This window comes from Arachis ipaensis, chromosome B5 (genome assembly GCF_059453495.1).
Source record: "Arachis ipaensis isolate K30076 ecotype BB chromosome B5, ASM5945349v1, whole genome shotgun sequence".
Lineage (NCBI taxonomy): Eukaryota > Viridiplantae > Streptophyta > Magnoliopsida > Fabales > Fabaceae > Arachis > Arachis ipaensis.
The window spans coordinates 134,366,753-134,389,100 of NC_142440.1; the positions used below are offsets into that span (position 1 = coordinate 134,366,753).

The following is a 22,348-nucleotide window of genomic DNA, read 5'->3' on the forward strand; positions in this document are numbered from 1 at the left end:
GTAAGATAGCGATTATCAATTATGCTGAGTTTGATAATGTTGAGTTACTGATTTCTTAATCAAGACCAAAAGGAAAAAATCTAAATTATTTATATAAATAAAAGAAAGCAATCATAAATCTGAAATACCTCAAATAATATTAATTAAGAAAATCATAATATGAATGTAGCATAAGCCAAATAGACAACATAACTAATATAAGCATTAAAGTATCTGAAAGTAAGAGATAAATATAAAGTAAAAGAACATTGAACCTGTGATTGAGAGTCACTCCTAAAACTAAGAGAAGTCCTAAATCCTAATCCTAAGAGAGAGGAGAGAACCTCTCTCTCTAAAAACTACATCTACTCCTAAAATTGTGAATGTGAAAGCTTCCTCATGAATGGATGCATTCCTCCACTTTATAGCCTCTAATATGTGTTTTCTGGGCCGAGAACTGGGTCGAAAACAGCCCAGAAATCGCTGGAGAAGAATTCAAACACGCTGATTTCCGTTACTGCGACGCGGCCGCATGGAGGCACGCGGTCGCGTCACCTAGCGTCAGGAAAACTATGACATATTATATATCAAATCGAAGCTCCAGATGTTAGCTTTTCAACGCAACTGAAACCGCGTCGTTTGGACCTCTGTAGCTAAAGTTATAGCCGTTTGAGTGCGAAAAGGTCAGGCTGGACAGCTTAGCAATTTCTCCAACTTCTTGTATTCCTTCCACTTTTGCATGCTTCCTTTCTATCCTTTAAGCCATTCCTGCCCTGTAATCTCTGAAATCACTTAATACACATATCAAGGCATCTAATGGTAATAAGAGAGGATTTAAACATAGGGAACTTTAAGGCCAAAGAAGCATATTTTCAGTCAAAGCACATAATTAGGAAGGAAATATAAAACCATGTAAATATTATGAATAAGTGGGTAAAGAATTAATAAAAACCACTCAATTGAGCATAAGATAAACCATAAAATAGTGGTTTATCAAGTATTCACAGTTTGGTAGTGATGAGGGTTTTGCTTGGAGAGTCCCTTCATTCTGTTCTTCATGTGTTTTGGAGTTATACATCCAGACAGTGTAAAACAATGGAACAAGATTATAGCTATTTTAAGCTTGGTGGCAATATTTTTGGATCTATTATTTTTCTTCTTATTGTATGTTGAAAAGGTATGTTACAAGACTTTGTCCTATTTATAGCTCCATCATTATTTGTACTTATTGTTTGTCTGGAACAATTAAATCAATAGAAAAATAATGTAAACATAAAAAGATCATTTTATTTTGATCATCAGAGAACTCAAACTCATTGTTCTTCCCTTTACTTAGTTGAATTATCGTTCATGTTATTGTTACAAATATTTTTCTGATACCATCTGAACATTTTATTTGCATTTTTCATATTCATTGTGCAGCATTTGAATTACATTGTTATCAGTTGGACAATGACGAGACCATTTATTTTACTTAGAAGCATAAATGATTTAGTATATTTCATGAACATGCTTCTTCAGGTAATTTCCAAGTTACAACCTTTTAGAAATACTATAATGAATGTATTTTAGTAAAAGTTTTTTGGCACTAAAGGAGGACTAGGATATAGAAACTTTTACATCAAACCTAACTGTCTACTAGTAGATTATTAGATCATAAAATAACCTAAGGAATGATAAATACATGTTGCTCAACTTTTATGTATTAGTAAATAAAAACCTAATACATAAGAGTGGTTGGCCATTCAAAAAGGTGTTTAAACACTGCAAATTGAAACTTTTAATAAATGGAGAGTGCAAAGAACATGTTGCTGGTAACAATATGATTGAAAACATGAAATGAAATAGCATTGTGATCTCATGGATAAAGATTAATAAGCATAGCTCCAGCTTGTATAACTCTGTAGTTTCATCTTTGCAGTTTAGGTTGCTTATGTTTCTGCTGGGTCAAGGTTAAGGGGTACTGATTTAATTGATGATCCAAAGAAAATTGCTCGACATTACCTGACTAGTTATTTCTTTCTTGATTTGTTTATTGCACTTCCTCTATCACAGGTAAATATTTTACAATCTCACTTTCTTTTTCATGACGGCATGCTTTTTTCTCTATTTAAAAAAAAAAAAGAAGATATCCACTTAAGTATTTGACTATATCACCCATTTTATTTTTTTATTTTTATGTGAAAACGAGATATAAAAGCTATTGAACATGAATGGTCATTTCATTTTCTCTCCATTTCCTAGAAATCAAATCCTCAGAAAAATTTGTGCTTCATGGATAAAATTACATGCTAGCTTGTGCAGCTAGCCAAAAAGTTTAGCTTAAGTGAAATGAACATTTTCATCATATCCATTAAATATTGTAATCATCCTTTATTTGCCATTATGAGAAAATCATTCACAATTTCCCTCTTTCTACACTATCAACTAAGATTCTTTATTGATCAAGCAGAGTTTGGATTTATTTGTAGACTTTCAATCTTACTTTATGGTTTAAAACTATCTCCATTTGTGTGTTTCGAACCGGCAACATTGTATTTCAACAATTGGTTATGATTTGCAGTTAGATAGATTAGTCGGTATTTTACCTACATTCAAATACATTCCCCCACCCTCTCCACCTATAACCGAACCTTTTCCATTCCCCACCCACTTTTCACTTTCACCACACTACCTTTCAATATCTTACTTCTTACTGTTACTCTTCTCTACATACTTCCAATTTCTATATTTTTCTTTTTCCTTTCCATCCCTTCCTACATCTTTTTTTTCATCATTTTATTTTCACTATCCCTCACCTCTTTTACTTCTTTTCACCATTATCTTTGTTTTCTTTGCTCGGGACGAGCAAAACTCTAAGTTTGGTATGCGATGCTCCACTTATTTTTTCCTCATATTCTACATGACACCCAAAACCGGTGAATCTTCTTCAAGAAAGAGAAAAGAGAAAGCTCCCACCTCCGGTCCTTATAATTTTACACGGTTCTTTTCTAAGACCCACGAGGATCACTTTAATAAGAAAGTGAGCAAAAAGAAAGTGATCCCCGAAGTATGCTTTGATCTTCAACCGGAGGAGTATCCAGAGATCCGGAAATAGATTTTGAAAAGGGGTTGGGAAGTTCTTACCAACCCCGTGACTGACGTGGGCATGCTGATGGTCAGAGAATTCTACGCCAATGTTTGAGTGACTTAAAGCATGCACAAGACATGAACTCGGATCCGATGAACTAGCGCACTATGGTCCGAGGGGCGATCATGGAGTTTAGTCCAGAGATGGTGAGGGAGATACTTCATCTGCCGCCATCCAGAGACAACTCTCACTTTTACATTCAGAGGATTAACACGGACCAGAGACTGGACCAGGTCCTTGCTGATATTTGCTTCCCCAGAGAATAGTGGAGGAGGAATTTCAAAGGTCAGCTGTACCAGCTGGGCAGGCACGATTTGAGGCCAGTTGCTCGGAGGTGGTTGGAGTTCATTCAACGCTCCGTCATCCCTACGAGTAACAGGTCCAAGGTTACCATCGACCGAGCTGTAATGATTCACTACATCATGTTCGGCAATGGGGGTGGAGGTGCATCGGGTGATCCCACAGGAAATATACAGACTAGTCGATAAGGCCTCCACCTCTGCTAGATCGGCCTTTTCCCACCTCATCTGCCATCTGTGTGGGGATGCCCGAGTCAATATTGATGGAGATATCCCCAGTGCTGTTGACCGGCCTATCACTAGGAGGGGTATGGAGCATGTTAGGGAGCTTGGATATGCACTGCCATAGGAGCCAGTTCTCCCTCATCAGCAGGAGCAGTCTAAGATGGCTCAGGGATTCTATTTCTCTCCTCGTGACTATTGGGATCAGTTGACCACACCCATTGGAGAGCTGACATCGTTTGTTGATCAGTTGAGGATTGAGCATTAGGACCACTCAACCCTCCTCCATCAGCTAGTGGAGGAGCAGCTGAGGCAGAGGCGCGACTTGGATTAGCTAAAGTGCCAGAGAGGATTCTCGGGAGGGAGCAGCAGCCACCATGATTGAGGTGGTTGAGTTTTTTTATCTTTCGCTTTTCTTATTTTTATTTTCTGTTTTCTAGTATTATTTTATCTTATTTTCTGTTTTTTGTTTGAAAGCATTTGCATGATTAGTAGTAGTATTTTATTGCTTTCTAGTTTAGTTATTTATTTTGCTATTTTATAGTTATTTTGAAATAATTATCTCATGTATTACTCACTAAATTTGAAAAATCAAAAGAAAAGAAAAGAAGGGGTAAAATGCACGAGACTTGAGTTATATATTATGAGTTATTGTGATTACTTTGATGTGGTGGTATTGTCTGTAGTTCTGAATGTATGAATTGAACAGTGCATATTTGAAATTGAAGTTAAGAATATTGATTCATAAGGTACAGGAACTTAGAGAAGTATTTTAAATTTTCTGAAAGTAAGTAAGAAATTGGTCCTTGAAACAAAACAAACAGCTAAAAGAAAAATGAAAAGCAAGGTCCAAAACTTTGAGTATCAATGGTTCGGAAGGTCTAAAATGATTAAAAGTTCAAATGAGTTATTTTTCTAACTATATGCTTGTGGTGTGAATATGTCAAGTAACCCTTGAGACAAAGCACTAAGAGTCGAGACCAAGTGCAATTACAGAGTATGCCAAAGGCTCTGAGTACCACTATTTGGGAGAAATAAAAAGAAAAATTAGAACTTAAAAGAGTTTCCCAATTAAGTGCTTGTGGTGTTATTGTATCAAGTTAAGCTTGAGGACTAAACGTTTAGAGTCACGGCTAGGCTCAAGGTGCAAAGCACCAAAAGAAAAGAAAAGAAAAAGCTGTGTTCAAGGATCAATTAGAGCCTAAAGAAGAGAATCCATAATATCATCCAAGCTCTAATTCTGAAGGATATCAACATCTCTGAACTTCAAAGGATAGTGAGATCCCAAACCTATTCAGAATTACAGTATCATTAGCCCCACTCAGTGATTGGATATGAGCTTCATTGAATACTCAAGTCTTAGGCATTTTCTCTTCTCAGTCCTATATTGTTTTAATTGCTTGAGTACAAGCAACAGTTCAAATTTGGTGTTGTAATGCGTGAACATCTTATACCCATTTTCGGCTTATTTTCTAGTTAAATTTAGTTAAAATTTAGTGAGTTTAGTTATATTTTAGTGTTAAAATCCTCTTTGGATGCTACTTTGAGTTTTTCTAGTATTTTTATTATTTCAGGTGAAATTTGGATCAATTTGACAAAATTTTGAGCAAAAAGGAGAAGTTATGAAGTTACCCCTTGGGCGCCAAACGCCAAGTTGGCGTTTAGCACTAGTAACCAGCGAAATCAGAAGAGTCTTTGCCCCCTTTGGGCTCTAAACGCCCAATCAATCCAGATCCAACCTCTTCAAAGGAGTATCTTTAGTGGATTTAACTTTTTAATTATTATCTTATCTTTTATTTTTAAAATTTTTATTTACAAACAAAATCTTTAGGTTTAGAATTTATTATTCTATTTTATTTTCAAAACAAATTAGGTCAGATATAAAAGGGAAAGATTCACCCTTTAGAGGGATCTTCTGACTTCCGCACGTTTCACTTTTCAGAACTCTTGTTTTCTCTGTAAGTCGTGAGCCACTAAACCTCCTCGGTTAAGGTTAGGAGTTCTGTTTATTTCTATGGATTAAGACTATTACTTTTCTATTTTAATTAATGTATTGATTCAGTTTCAAGGATTGCTTTCGTTCTTCATCTTATGAATCTAGGTAGAACGACAATATAACCCTTATTCTACATGTGTTCTTGTGATTCTCGACAGAGTTATCTCGCTTGAGCAACAACTTGAAAATAAATTCCTCCTATATTGCTAATTACTTGAACTAATCCGGATACGTGACAAATAATCTGCTTAGTTTTGGGTAATTAGGGTTTCTGTGGCCATAAACTAGAATTGAATTTCACCCTCTAATCTAAATTAAGTGACCAAGACATAAATCACTAAGACATTAGGGTTTAGTCAATTATAGTTTGCTATGAAACAAATCTTGCATGATTAAAATAGTGGTAAGAAAACTTAATCCGGAAGAATAAATAACTCCGAAACCTTAACTGTTTTCTCCCATATATTTCCACGACTTTTATTGTTTGCTTTCCAAATCTCTACATTTACTGTTTAATGTGTTTTACAACTCTCAAAACACAACTTTCTGCTTGCCTGATTAAGTGAGTCATTCGACCATAGTTGCTCAGTCCATAAATCCTCGTGGGATTGATCCTCACTCACTTGAGGTATTACTTGGTACGACTCGGTGCACTTGCCAGTTAGTTTGTGGGTATTCAAAAATCCGCATCATCCACCACTAGTTATTAATTTAATTATTAATTAATAATATATTACCGTCGGATTTATCGGGAAAAAAATCCGACGATAAAAATTACCAGCGAAAATTTTCCGACAGTAATTAGTGGCGGGCGAAAAAACTATCGATAAATAATTAGCGACGAGGTTTATACCGTCGGATTTATTCTGACGATAGTTCTAACGGTAAACATATTACCGGCAGATTTTTTTTGATAAATTCGCCGATAAATTCGATGGTACTCAGCGTTTTTCTTGTAGTGTATTTTAAGTTTTATTTACACTTATTTAAGTTGTTAGTGTTAAATTCTTGCATTGGTTAGTTATAGTTTTTATTCATTTTTGTAATTTATGATGCTTTTCTTTTATGCACACTAAGTGTTTGACAAAATGCTTACATTATGGGTTGAGAAATTAGGTGAATTTAAGTTATTAATGTTCAATATTGATTGGTAATTTAGAATTGTTAGTTGACCTTCTTTTTACTAATGCTAACCTTTTACTAAATTCAATTAGTAAGTTGGTTAGGACTTATGAATTAAGGTTAATTATGTCTACTTGACATTTCTCAATGTGTAGAGGTTGACGAAGTGGGATTAATTCTTAATAATAGTCGTGTTTGTGGTTAATGACAATGAGGCTGCATTTGTTTTGTGTATCCTTTAATACATAGACACAGATATAACAAGACACAAATTTTTTAAACTTGTTTGGTATACAAATACAAAGGAGAAGACACAAATCATAATCATGTTAAATTTCAATATTACCCTTATTACAAACTGGTATCAATACCACCACTACACAACTACTATCTCAAACAAACTACCACCATTAACAATCAGTCACCATCTCAACAAAAAATAACTACCAATAACAATCTATGGAACATGGTAACAAAATACGGATCTAAAAACATAGTGCTCGGAAGAACGGAGAACAGTGGGCAGATCTGGCCAGATCGTTGACGAGAAGTAAAGCAGAGGCAACAACTGCAAAAGGTGACAGCGGCAAAGAAACAACCGTGAAGAAACAAAAAGAAGTGAGGGAGGAGAAAAGGGAGGAAGGGACGGGGTGGTAGCGGTGGTCTGGGTGGAAGAAAGGGAGGAGAGGCTGTGGTCTGGGTGGAAGAAAGCAGTGGAAAGAAAGGAAGAAGAGAGGCGGCAGTGATTTGGGTGGAAGGAAAGGAGAAAGAGAGACGGCAGCAGACTAGTGGTACGACGGGAGGAGGGGCGGCGGGGTCAGAATGATAAGAAGAGAAGATGAGAGGTTAAACTCTCTGTATTAAGTTGAAGGGAAAATGAATGAAAGGAGACTAAGGATAGAAAAAAATTTAAAGAGTAATTATAAAAATTAAATATTAAAAATAGTTGTCTATGTTTTAAGTTTAGTGTTCTACCCCTCTTTATTATACACAAATTTTGTATCTTTATGTGTCTTTGTGTCTTTTCGTATATATCAGAATTAACTAAAACCTTTTTAAACACTTGAATTTCCACTCTTTTCGTTAGTTTATTATCTTAATTACTTCTAATTTCATTTAATTGTTTCTTAGTATAGTTATCATTTTAATTATTACCCTTTTATCCTTTATTTGCTTAATTAATCATTTACGTGTTTTTTTATTTTATTTTTTTGCCATTTTATTATTGATCGTTTCTTTAATTTCTAGTCAATTTATTTTTTCCTAATTACAATCAAACCTCTCCCACCCCTCGGATTCATAATCAATGATTACACACTTTATTGCAAGTCCTAAGAAACGACCTGGATTTTTCAATTTAATTTGTGTAATTTGTGTTTTTTTGTTTTTTTGCAATATCCAAATAATTTAGTGTTTGTTTGGATTAAACTTTTTAAAAATAAAAGGTATTTTTATAAAAATAGTTTATTATAACTGAAAAATATTTGGATACAATTTTTTAAAAATTAAAAATAAAAAATTAAAAAATTGAATTACACCAACCATTCTTTCAAGTGATAGAAGGAAAGTTAATCCTTTTAGTTGATTGAATTGGTTATTTTTCTTAATGTTATTATTTGGGCCAGTAAATACTAAAAGGTAATGCTAGGTAAAAAAAAAACAATCAAAACTTGTTTTATTTAACATTAATTAATTGTTGTAATAATTAATGAATACTAAATAAGGTAAATTATAGCTGTTTTTAACTGATTTTCTTTGATTACCAAACATTTTTAATATTAAAATATGAAATACTTTTATTTTGAAAAAGATATAAATGATACTTTTAATTAACTGCAAGTTTAAAATAAAATTTTTTAATTTAATTTAAATACAATAAGATATTAAAAATAAATAAAGATACATTCTTGTCAAATTAACGTAGTTGTATAATAAATTTAATTCAATTATAGAATTGAAAGTGAATCAAATCAACTTTAAACCAACTCAAACTTGATTAGTTAAGATTTTAATAAGTTGAGCCTTAAGATTGTGAGCAGAATTTAAGTTAAAATTTAATTAAATTTAAACAACAAATTTATCCTAATTAATCTAATAAGTATTGACTTAAAATAAATTAAAATATTATATTAATCACCAACACTCTAACATATAATACGCAGCCTCAAAAATATTTGTTCTTCATGTTAAACTTTTTTTTTTCAAAGATAAATATTATTTTATTAATATAAATAAAAATATTTCTATAAGAAAGTACAAAAAAAATTAGATATTCCCATTTGATTGAAAGATTAAGAACTTAAAGAAGAGTAAAATAAAAGTAAAGAAACTTAGCAGCATGGATCAGGTATGGCTCACGAGTTCACGCACTAAATTGCTGGCTTTTTTCATTATCTCTGGTGCCAGGCTTATTACCTTCTCAAAAACACACCGATTCCTCGCTTTTCAAGTGCTCCAATACAGCACCGCTATGAGGAGGGTCTTTTGTCTACCGTCGAATTGAACCGCTGCCCAGGATAAGACTCGTCGCTACCAATTGAAAAAGGTCTCTTCTTCTTTTATCCATAGGTCAGAGGTTATTAAGTTTAGGTTCCATATTATTGAAGACAGGGGCATTGTAACAAAGCATGAGAAATTGATTCAGCCTTCAACATGCATCTTGGACAAGTGGCAGGAATGGATGCAAACCGGCTGTAAACTTGTTGCAACACCGGAAGCTTTTCATGAAGACTTTTTCATAGAAAAATCTTAATTTTATGTGGTAATTTCAACTCCCAAATGCTATTCCAGACTCTATATGTTCTGGAGCTTCAATAAAATAGAAGAATGAAAAAATCCATAAGCAATTTTATATTTTGACCCAACTTCATATATACCAGATTTTGTCCAACACTAATTAACTTCGAGTGTTAACTTACTTTACTCATTCTTAAATATTTTTACTAATAAATAAAGAGTGTTACAATTTTTTCGAGTTAAATAAATTTTAAGTATTTATTATAAAATATACATTTTCTTCTTAAAATTTAGAAAAAAAATTAAAAATATCCTTACAACCAATTTTTTTAAAAAACTTTAAGATTAATTTAGTAATAATTTTATAAAAATAATTTTTAATATAAATAAAATTAAAATTTTTAGTTATAATAAAATATTAATTTAATTATTCTATTAATTTTATATTTTTTATTAAATTTATAATTAAAATTTTATTTTATTTTATTTTTAATTTTATAATTAAGTTATTTTCGTATCAATAGCGTCAAAATTAAAAAATATGTAGATAAAGATTTAGTTATTGACATTTAACACACTTCTAAGTTCTAATATAGATTGGAGGAGAGGGCTCGTCTTTTACTAAGGATGATTATCCGCATCGGAGTGGCCGCCTTATTTGAAAAGAGAGAGTGAGAGACAGAGACAGTACCCTCTTCTGTCCCACGCGCATAAACCAACAAAAGCAAGTAGACCATGAGAGGTGGGTCAGGTGGACAACGTAGTTCTCACTTCTCAGGGCATGTCAATAAATTAAAATAGTAGAATCCAATCATATGGAATTGTCCATTTACCGTTGTGAAATCGGTTCCCCTGTGTTCTCCATGTTCAATTTTGAACTGTTGAGTTAATTGCTTGTTTGGTAGAAGAATAGAAGATTACCATGGCTAACTTCGAAATAGAAGAGGAGCCAATGCTGTCACCTCCACAACGATCTGATGGACTCCGGGGTTCGGATTTTCAGGCCCGAAGCAGGTCTATGCACATTCCCATGGTCTCCCACCGAGAAGCAATTCGTACACTTGATAGTGTGAAAACCTTTCCCCAGAAGAAGAGTGGTTCATCGTCATTCTATTCCACTGCCACTCATGAAACTGTACATCTTTCCTCGTCCCGCCGCGGCGGCACAAGCCAACATTCACCCACGTCTGGCCCACTTAGATGGCATCGTGCTATGACAGGAAGGCTTCAATATAATCCTCTTCGAGCAGAGGTACTTGTGCTTTAAAAAACTCATGGTCCTTATTTTGTTTTTGTGATAAAAGAAAAAATGATAACATAGGTTTGTAGATTTTAAAAGATATCATTTTTTTTAAAATTTAATTTAGAGAAACTTTTAACAGCCAGCAATTTTTAGTAGTTTTAGTCATTATTTAGTTAATACAAATATTAAATTATTTTTAATAAATAAATTTTATTAATTTATGTGTATAAATTCTGAAAAATATAAATACAAATTGTATTGATTCATGTGTGCAAAATTCTAGTAAATATAGGTGTAAATTATATGTTTCTATATGCAAAATTTATGTGAATATAGGTGTAAATGATTGCTGGCCAAAAATAATAATATTTATTGGTCATGTAGCATTGTTCTTTAATTTATATTTATTAAAATTAAAATTTTAATATAATTTTATATATTAATAAATATTTAAATTTATTCTAATATTTATATATTGTAACCCTTTTTTAATTTTTAAAATTATTTTACTATATGTAATTCGTGTTATTTGTGTTTATTCAAAGTAATTTTTAAACATAAATATTACTAACTTTTAAAAAGTTATTTTTCAAGTTAGTGTTGATGAACTATTTTCTAAAAGTAAAAATTTACAAAACCAAACCAAAGTCTAAGAAATTCAAATAGGTTTGGTCACAAGGTGTTTTTCTTCCAAAAATAAATTAGGTTTAATTACTCTTAATCCTTATAGTTTTATTAAATTTTTAATTTGATCTTTATAGTAAAACTTTTTCTTTTAACAAAAGAAAGGAGAATGCAAATGTAATTCACTACATAATCTCTAATTAATTTAACTTGCAAAATATATGGCATTACATCTACGTCCTTGTTTATTCTGGTTACCATACAGGATACTATCTGATTATTATTCTTAATTCTTCAAATTATTGTTTCACTACTTAGCATTGCTAGTTTTGTTATCATTGTCCACTTTGAGGGGAAATTTTGATAACATTGTAATATTATGTATTATGCTATTGCTTTCATGTAACCAAGTTTATTTCTTTCTCCAACGTTGAGTGTTCACAGTTTGATAGTATTTTTGAGGGTTCTGCTTGGAGAGTCCCTTCATTCTGCTCTTCATGTGTTCCTGGAGTTATACATCCTGACAGTGTAAAACAATGGAACAAGATTATAGCTATTTTAAGCTTGGCGGCAATATTTTTGGATCCATTATTTTTCTTCTTATTGTATGTTGAAAAGGTATGTTACAAGACTTTGTCCTATTTATAACCCCACCATTGATTATTTAATATTTGTACTTATTGTTTGTCTAGAACAATTAAATCAATAGAAAAATAATGTAAACATAAAAATATCATTTTATTTTGATCATCAGAGAACTCAAATTCATTGTTCTTCCCTTTACTTAGTTGAATTATCTTTCATGTTATAGTTACAAATATTTTCCTGATACCATCTGAACATTTTATTTGCATTTTTCATATTCATTGTGCAGCATTTGAATTGCATTGTTATCAGTCGGACAATGACGAGACCACTTGTTTTACTTAGAAGCATAAATGATTTAGTATATTTCATGAACATGCTTCTCCAGGTAATCTCCAAGTTACAACCTTTTAGAAATACTCTAATGAATGTATTTCAGTAAAAGTTTCTTGGCACCAAAGGAGGACCAGGGTATAGAAACTTTTACATCAAACATAACTGTCTACTAGAAGATTATTAGATCATAAAATAACCTAAGGAATGATAAATACATGTTGCTCAACTTTTATGTATTAGTAAATAAAAACCTAATACATAAGAGTGGTTGGCCATTCAAAAAGGTGTTTAAACACTGGAAATTGAAACTTTTAATAAATGGATAGTGCAAAGAACATGTAGCTGGTAACAATATGATTATCTAGAAAATTTCTTGAGATGATTGAAAACATGAAATGAAATAGCATTGTGATCTCATGGATAAAGATTAATAAGCATAGCTCCAGCTTGTATAACTCTGTAGTTTCATCTTTGCAGTTTAGGTTGGCTTATGTTTCTGCGGGGTCAAGGTTAAGGGGTACTGATTTAATTGACGATCCAAAGAAAATTGCTCGACATTACCTGACTAGTTATTTCTTTCTTGATTTGTTTATTGCACTTCCTCTACCACAGGTAAATGTCTTACAATCTCACTTTCTTTTTCATGATGGCATGCTTTTTTCTCTATTTAAAAAAAAAAGAAGATATCCACTTAAGTATTTTGACTATATCACCCATTTTATTTTTTTATTTTTATGTGAAAACGAGATATAAAAGCTATTGAACATGAATGGTCATTTCATTTTCTCTCCATTTCCTAGAAATCAAATCTTCAGTAAAATTTGTGCTTCATGGTTAAAATTACATGCTAGCTTGTGCAGCTAGCCAAAGAGTCTAGTCCAAGTGAAATGAACCTATCCATCATATCCACTAAATATTGCAATCATCCTTTATTTGTCATTATGAGAAAATCATTCACAAATTCCCTCTTTCTACACTATCAACTAAGATTCTTTATTGTTCAAACAGAGTTTGGATTTATTTGTAGACTTCCAAACTTACTTTATGGTTTAAAACTATCTCCATTGGCGTGTTTTGAACCGTCAACCTTGTATTTCAACAATTGGTCATGATTTGCAGTTAGATAGATTACTCGGTATTTTATCTTCCTTCTTTGTCAAATCTAAGTATTTATCTTTTAGTGTGTGTGGAAGATATTGCCACATTGGTGATGAGGATAATGATATTTGTAAGCTTAAAGAACATAAACATTTTCAAACCAAGGATTTAGTGTGCCTCAAGTATTTTCTTGGAATTGAAGTAGCTCAATCTTCTACTTGGATTGTCATTTCTCAGGGAAGTGTGACCTTGATATCTTAGAAAAGATTGGTCTGTCATATAGTTGACCTTTGGATACTCCAAGGGATCCAAATTTTATGTTGTTTCCATGATAAGGGAGCCCTTATTATATTGCAACCAATATTGGATACTTACTAGGGAAATTACAGTGGGTTTCTTCACCTTTAAATAGATAATCCTGTCAGGTTATTATGCAAGATTGGAGTTAACTTGATATCTTGGAAATGTGAGAACAAAGTGTTGTGGCTAGATCAAGGACTAAAGCAGAATATCAAGCAATAGCCTAGCAACTTATCACTAATATGGGTGAAGCATTTTCTACAAAGGCTAAAGTTTAATTTGGAGATATTAATTAGATGCAGCTCATATGTGACAATCAAGCATCCTTGCACGTTGCCTCAAATCCAACATTCCATGTGAGAATCAAGCATAAAAAGTAGATTATCATGTCATTAGAGCAAAGGTTCAATCTGGATTCATTGTGACTCACTTTGTGAATTCCATTGATCAATTAGTAGATATCACAAAGTCTATTAGGAACCCCGAGTAAGTTGAAATTGTAGCACACTTTTTGCATATGATTTATAATTTTATATGATTCTTTGAGGGGAAGTGTTGAACATACGAAAACATCAATATATATTTTTTAAATTTTGTTGTAGAGTTATTACTCTAAGTAACTGATGTATTTATTGTGAGAAGTTGGTACTGTTGATGAATTCAGCTGTGTATATGGAATTATGGAGCTCTATAATTAGAATAAAACACACAAAATGAGTGTTCCTCTCTTATTTTTCTATTACTTGTTACTCTCTATAGACAATCTCTGAAAAATTTACTAATTCTTATTTTAGCAATAGATGCTCCTTGTAACTTGTCTGAAACCAAGTAGCCTAAAAAATCAACCTAGTTATATGCTAGAAATGATTTTATATCTAACAACTTCGATGTTTTTTATAGAATAATACTCAATTACTCATCAAACTCCTTTTCAGTTATATAAATAGTGTACATTATGTGCGGATCACAGTATTGTTTCTGCTGCCAAATGTGCAGATAATAGTATTGTTTGTGCTGCCAAGATACTTCGGTGCGAGTCATGCTGAGAGTCTTTTATGTGGAGTGATCCTTGTGCAGTATATCCCCAGGTTATTCCGATTTTTGCCTCTGCTAATTGTCCAGTCTCCAGAAGGATTCATATTTGAGTCAGCATGGACAAATTTTGTTATAAATATCCTCATTTTTATACTATCTGGACATGTCGTTGGCTCTTGTTGGTACCTCTTTGGTTTGCAGGTGAGTGAAAAACGTTCTTGTTGATACCTCTTTGGTATTACTTGGTTCGATTGAGTTCCTCGAATCTTCATATAATTGTCTGTAATACGGTAATGCAGTCTAAAATATTTACAAAATAAAGTGCTTTGTCAATATGTGTGCGCTTTTGCATGGAAATTTATTGCACCCTTTTTCCCCCATTAATTGTATCTTAGTGCGTCTCTTTTATTATCATTGATCATAAAACTATACTACAAATTTCGGATAACTTTAGACACAAGCAATTTGATTATGCAAATGAAGATTAAATAATATTCAACTATTAACGTTACTCTTTTCTTCCCCATCCTTCTTCTAGAGGGTTAATCAATGTTTGCGAGATGCCTGCCATAATTCAGTTGTTACTCAATGCATGAAGATTATTGATTGTGGGTATGACCGTTTCTCACACTATACATCATCAGATTCAGAAATGTGGAGAAACAATGCAAATGCAACTGCTTGTTTGAATTCCTCTTCTGGTGCTTTTGATTATGGGATATACGCCAATGTTGTACAACTTACTACGCATCCTAAAATAGTCAAGAAGTATGTGTATGCACTGTATTGGGGCTTCCAAGTATGCGTTTCATTCTTCCCTTCTGTTTATTTTGTAAATTTTTTTTTACATTTTACTAATTGCAGATCTCATTTTTCTTCCATTGGAGGAAAAAAATAGTCTTGTTTGTAAACCAATCCTTTTTCTTTCCTATTGTCAATTTTATGGTTGATCTTTCTCCAAAATGGATCATTGGTCGCTCCTTTAGGTTTCAAGTGTAGACTAAGCACTTTCCTATTTTATCTTGAGTTAGAAATATTATTTAATGATATGAATGTGGAAGACAATGCTTGAATTTATTAGCGCATGCTCATGGATACTCTAATAGTAAACCAATAATACTAACCTTGGCTATTATATATCCTTTCTTATCTTGAATACAGCAAATCAGTACTCTTGCTGGTAATCAAACCCCTAGTGATTTTGAGTTCGAAGTCCTTTTCTTAATGGCAATCACAGGAATAGGACTCTTGCTTTTTGCACTTTTGATCGGAAACATACAAAACTATCTTCAAGCTCTCGGTCAGAGGTAGAACTTTGTTTTCTTTCATGCTGTGTCCATCCTAAACTTTTCTGTGACAATGTCTTCACTCTAAATTCTATCACCACATCAATATTCCTGTAAGTTTGACTGTAGCTGATATGTAGCTCACATTTTTGCCATTTTTTCATTGAGATATTTTGAATAGATAATGAAGAAGTCTGCTATAAATATTGTAGTTTGTCATTGCATTATTTTATTCTCATTGGTCGGTTTAACTTTTCTAACATTGCCAATCTTAATTGAGATTTAATAATGAAGTTCTACTGTGTTACGGGTTACAGTTTGGTCAGTGTATTTTCTTCCATATTGCTTACAGGACACTAGAAATGCAACTTAGAGGCCGTGATGTTGAGCAATGGATGAGCCAGTTTCACTTACCAGAATATCTTAGAAGGTCTGAAATGCTTTTATTCTCTTGATGAATCGCTTCCACGTTGGATCATGCGTATTTTCCAATTGGTTGATGTGATTCATTGGTTATTAACTTAGGCTGCGGTTTGGTTACGAGAACAGGACAAGAAAAGATACTGGGAACAAGATACAAAGGACAGAGACACAAAAATTAGTATTCTTATTTTTTGTTTGGTAATAAATTAGAACTAATTATAAAAATCTAATCCATTCCTATTTTTTCTCATTCGAAAAATTTGGGAAGAAAAATAAAATAATAAAAAATATAATTATGAAAAATTAACCAGAATAATGAAAAAAAAAAAGTTGTGTTTCTTGTTAGTGTTTCTATGTCCTTCCTGTTATGATGGACACTAAATACACTAATTTAGTATCTCTGGACACAATGTTTCTGTCCATGTCTCATCTGCCAAACACGTTTTTGTATTTGTATGTCCATGTCTCAGTGTCCCATGCTTGTAAACAAAGGCAGTCTTGATGAACATGAGAAGTTTCATGTTTGTAATAATTTTCTTAGTTTGTCAGTGTAAATGCTTTGTGTTGCATAACTGGTTTTTGGTTTAATAATCTTCTTCTTCCCGTTATTTTAATTTATTTTTTGAAAAGGTTTAATAATCATTTACTACTCTTTATATGATAACTTTCTAAATGTCTACAATATTTATTGTTCATCTGGCTTACAATCATCATATTCACATGGATCAATTCCTTTCGGCCATAATTGAATTGATGCTGAAACTGTAAATATATAAGCAGCTACTTCTTACGAGCATGTATGTGCTTTGAATGCAATAAATATAGTATGCCTCGTATTTTTTTAATTTTGTTTAGGCTGTATGTTGAATTAAATTGTGGATAACATAAACACAAGTGAGATAGGATTTCTATCATGCAGGAAAATAAGACATGTTGAACGGTATAATTGGGCTGCAACAATAGGGGTGAATGCAGAAATGCTTATGGAGAATATGCCAGAAGATCTCCAAAGAGACATAAGGCGTCATCTCTTCAGATTCATTAAGAAAGTAGGCACCAAAAATCTTGAATATCTGTGGTATCTTGCTAGTTATGTTTATGCCAACTCATCTTGTTTACACTTTGAGTGGATCATAATTATGTGGTTTACATATTAGATGAACTACACAATGTCAGCCACTATGTTTCATATGAATTTCTGTTTGCCTAAGGTTCTCTATTCATAACATGATGGAAATGGAATCAAACAAATGTTTAATAAGAAGCCGACATATGCTGAACAACCTTGAAAATTCTCGATAATGGTGAGTCTGAGGATCTACCATTCATGCAGGTTTGAATTTTTGCTATGATGGACGAGCCTATTTTAGATGCCATTTGTGAGAAGTTAAGACACAAGATATACATCAAAGGAAGCAATATCTTGTATAATGGTGGTCTAGTGGAGAAGATGGTCTTTGTTATGCATGGGAAATTGGAGAGCATCGAAGGAGAAGATGGAATTAGAATGAGCTTAACCCAAGGGGATGCTTGTGGTGAAGAACTCTTGCAGTGGTGTTTGGAGAATTCATTACTCTACACAGGTACAACAATCTTAAATGATGTGATGATGTGCCTCTTAAATATTTTCTATCATTCATCAACATGATTTACAATATGATTTCTACTGTAGCAAGCAGAAAAATAAGATTTCCAGAAAAAGTCTTACTTAGTGAAAGGACAGTAAGGGCCTTAACAAATGTGGAGGTGTTTTCACTCCGAGCTGATGACCTTGAAGAAGTAATAATTCGTTTCTCAAGATTCTTTCGAAGTCCACGTGTTCAAGCAGCCCTAAGGTCAGTTGTTCCCTTTCTCTCATTATATCTTGATTTTCAGTTCAGCATAATCATCTTCCTTATGACTTAAAAGTATGTTAGTTAATCAAAAATTATAATTCTACATACACTATTCTCATGAATGGCTCACTGAGTCCAGAGTTTAATGAAGGTTTTGTGTGGAAGTTCTTCACCTACATTTATTTGTCTACATTGCTTACATAAATAGATCATCGATATTAGTATGGTATTTCTTAGTTAAAAATGAAAAACGAATATTTGTGATCTGATACAATTCTAACCCTTTAGAACAGGGAGTAAAATCAAAATATGTTTTCACCTCCGGAAGTGAAAAAATGTCATTATGTGCATGGAACTAGTAAGAATAAGCATATTTGTGGTTTTCACTATAAAAGTATTTTATTTTCTTTCATTTTTTCGATGTACATGTCTGAATAATTTTTTGGTAATTTGTGATATTTTAGGTATGAATCACCTTATTGGAGATCCCTTGCTGCAACACGGATTCAGATGGCGTGGCGATACAGGAAGAACCGATTAAATCGTAAGCGTGCTGCCTCACAAACAAATTAGGGTGTAGATTGCATTGTAATATATCTGTAATATGTGCTGCTTATTAACACATAACATGTGTCCTTTGCTTGTATAACTGGTAGAAATTCATGTCTAAAAACAAGAGATGTTGATATCCAAATAATACTAAGACGGATAAACATAGTAAGAGTTCCAAGTTGGGGGAAGAAAGTTGGATGTGCTTTGATTCCCTCACTAATTGTCTGATAATGTTGAATTCATTGAACTCGCGGCACTTTTTTCAAGCAAAATTTAACTATCATGATTCATGAGTCATGACTATAGCAGCTCTTACTACCGAAGGTTAACTGACTACTGCTTTTATGGAAATGAATTTGGTAAGTAAAAAATATTTTTTCATGTTCTTATATCATATTTAGTTTTTTTTTTAAAAGCATTCATATGATTTTTACTTTTCCAAAGAAGTGATCATTTTATCATTGTGAATTTCAGGCCACCAATTACTTTTGCATTCTACTGGTTATTGGCATTGAGTTATATTTTAATAAACAGTGCAGAACAATAAAAACAACTAGAAGCATTTTTCTTACAATGCAAAAGGCCCTTTATTTATCGTTTTACCTGATGCAAATGTTGCTTATCTCTTTGGCAAGGAAGAGAGAAACTTTGACATTTTCAACAAATGTATCCTTAGGTTCAAATGTATATAGTTCAAGAATATAGTTTGCAAATAGCTAACACTTGATTCATCCAGATAAATGCATCAGAGGATGAAAACCCTGTAATTTATGTCACAAACAACTTGCCATTTATGACTCATTGCAAGGACTCGTTCGTTTTTTTTAATCCAAAATGCATAAATTGCAGTAGATGGTTGCGATTTATGACTAATGCTAAAAAGTGTACTGCGAGGTGTTTGTTGAATTCAAATTTTGTTATAAAGCGCACTTATCGGGTAGATTCTGATACGTTTTTAAACTTCTTATTCCCTAGTGCAATTTCTTTAGTTTCTAGAGTTAAATCAGAATTTCTTGGTGCAATTTACCTGTTTTTCAGTTAAAAAAAAAATTTTCATTGCGATTTTCTATTTTAAGAAAAAAGACATGTAAATAATATTTGTATTCGGAAAAAGACATTGTTAATTAATTAGATATTATTTTAGCTTAATTTTATGAAAAATTCTAATAATTGATTACCTTTCTCATATCACGAACACCGACCTTTGATCCATTTTGAACAAAAAAAGATAATTTTAATTGGATAACAATTTTGTTATATACATACAAAAATTCAGTCACCACTGAATAGAAATATATATATATTTAGGATTTATTAAAAAAATGATTATTGATTTTAATTGGATCCATATCATAAATTGTTGAAACGATAATAAAGCACCTAATCTGTGTTTTAATTTCTGAATATGTCACTTGAATAATTCTTCTTTATCTACTGGCTAGAAGATTGTTAAAAAAAAAAAAAGTCCCATATGGTATGTAAGTTGTCACTATATAGTTATTAAAATCAAACTATTAATCGAATCGATCAAACTACTAAGTGTGTGTTTGGATTAGAGTTTGTAAACGATAGTTTGTATAAAATTAATTTTACAAACTTAATTTTGATAAAGAGTGAGTTGGTGTTAACGTTATTTATGTTTGGTAATTTTGTATCAAAATGGATTATAATAAAATGAATGTTGTTTGGATTACATCATTCAAAATTGCGTTTAGACAAAAATTACTTAAAAAGACATAAATTTATATCATTCAAAACTATATTATTTTAATACTCTTTGACTATAATTTCTTTTGAAAAGAATTTAAATTTATCTGTTGAAATTTAGTACTCTTCTGATTATAATTTGTTAGTACTCTTTTTGTATTTAATTATATCTTTCTAATGAAATTTATATTATAAAAATTAACAATAATAAATAAAATATATACTAATTTAAGAACATATAATAAAAAATATACAAAGTCAAATAAAAAAAATAAAGTTCTATAAAAAAATACGTATTAATAAAAATGATTAAAAAAATTTATATGAACAATAAATACTAAAAATTCTATTAAAAAATACAATGATATATATAAGTGAACATAAAAAAAAACTCTTAAAAAATATTCATACTATTAACAAGAAAAATAAATAAAAAATTGATAAAAATTAAAACTTAACAAAGAGTATTAATAATAATATTAAAAAAAATATTTGTTTGTAAAGCATAACCATAAAAAAAAGGGAAAAGCTCTACATCTATGTAATTTTTTCATCCAAGCTATTTGTTCCGTATGTCGGGTACCGGACGGTTCGGAAAGAATCCTTGGGTTGATAGGTGGGGTATGGCCTGGTTCCGAGTCGCAAGGGGTGAATCAGGAGTAGCCGACATCCCGAGCTTTTCGTGTGGAGGGGTGCCACCTGCAAAGACACTCCGGCGCTCTAGTCAGTTGAGTGTGCAGGCGAAAAAGAGATAATGTGATGTGTGTCGTACCTTGGGGGAGAGGTAGGACCCTCCCCATATATACTGTGTCAGAGGTGGGTCCCGCAAGAGCAGACCCACCTTCCTCGAAGCTTCCTCATACAGCTGTAGTGATGAGCTGCCAAGGACGCGTGTCCGGGTCGGTGGTTGAGCGGCTCGCACCCGACCGTTCGGGTCGGGTGGTCTATGGGTCGGGTCGGCCCACAATCTGTTTGGGTCAGGCCGTAATAGTGCCCCCAACGCGCTAGCAATGATCGTGAGAGCCATTGGTGGCGTGTTATGCCCTTTCTCGTGCGTTGTCGCTAGGTCGGCCGTTCGTGGAGAGGACATGTGATGCGGGGCAGAAGTTAGGCCAATTAAGAGATTTTTAATAAGAGAATAGCGTTGCACGTATAGCTCTTAACCAGCTAAGATCCGTCTCACCAATTTAAAAAGAGTGTCACAAATTTTAGAAATAAAAATACTGGGAGTATGAGTCCCAGGTCGTCTCCCAACGAGTTGCAGGAAAGAGTGCTAATTTATTAATCAGGAATTTTCCAGAAAGTTTGAGTTGGATAATGAATAATCAAAATAATTGTAAATTAAAGCAATTAACTAAGAATTATTATTAATATTAAAAGGTCTTGACTGGGGGAATAATTAGTTGAAAGTCCTATCCTTGTTGGAATCTTCTCAAGTATAGTGTAAAGAGGTTGTTGTTTTTACTTAGTTAACCCTTACTAAATAAAGAAAAGTCAAGTGATTGAGCTAACTCTTACCCGCAAATCCTAGTCCTCTCCCTTGGGAAGGTCTAGCGTTAGTAGGTACAGAATTAGCCAACAACATCCAATTTAACTAAGCACTTGAGCATTCTAACTCAAGTGTCTCCTCTTAATCAACCCCAATGTCAAGTGGAATTTCTACTCCATTGACATGAATATAACGCTCATAAAAATATAAGAAGACATGATTAAATGAAATAAAATAGAGATTTAAAATTAATTAAAAATAAAAGTAACTCTATATATTAATAAATTCAAAATGCAATATAATTATCTGAATAGGATCAATGAACAACTGAAAAGAGTAAAGGAATGAGGA

The 22,348-nt window shown here is 32.4% G+C and overlaps 1 pseudogene across 1 annotated transcript; it reads left to right on the top strand.

Moving 5' to 3' along the window:
- Window positions 1-10,060: 10,060 nt before the first annotated feature.
- Window positions 10,061-19,048, top strand: LOC107644019 (putative cyclic nucleotide-gated ion channel 20, chloroplastic; annotated as a pseudogene). The gene is made up of 13 exons (XR_015883664.1): window positions 10,061-10,736; window positions 11,796-11,969; window positions 12,226-12,324; window positions 12,750-12,884; window positions 14,667-14,906; window positions 15,244-15,504; window positions 15,867-16,012; window positions 16,344-16,421; window positions 16,541-16,612; window positions 17,334-17,463; window positions 17,748-17,997; window positions 18,087-18,249; window positions 18,714-19,048. The product of XR_015883664.1 is annotated as a putative cyclic nucleotide-gated ion channel 20, chloroplastic (transcript).
- Window positions 19,049-22,348: the final 3,300 nt, after the last annotated feature.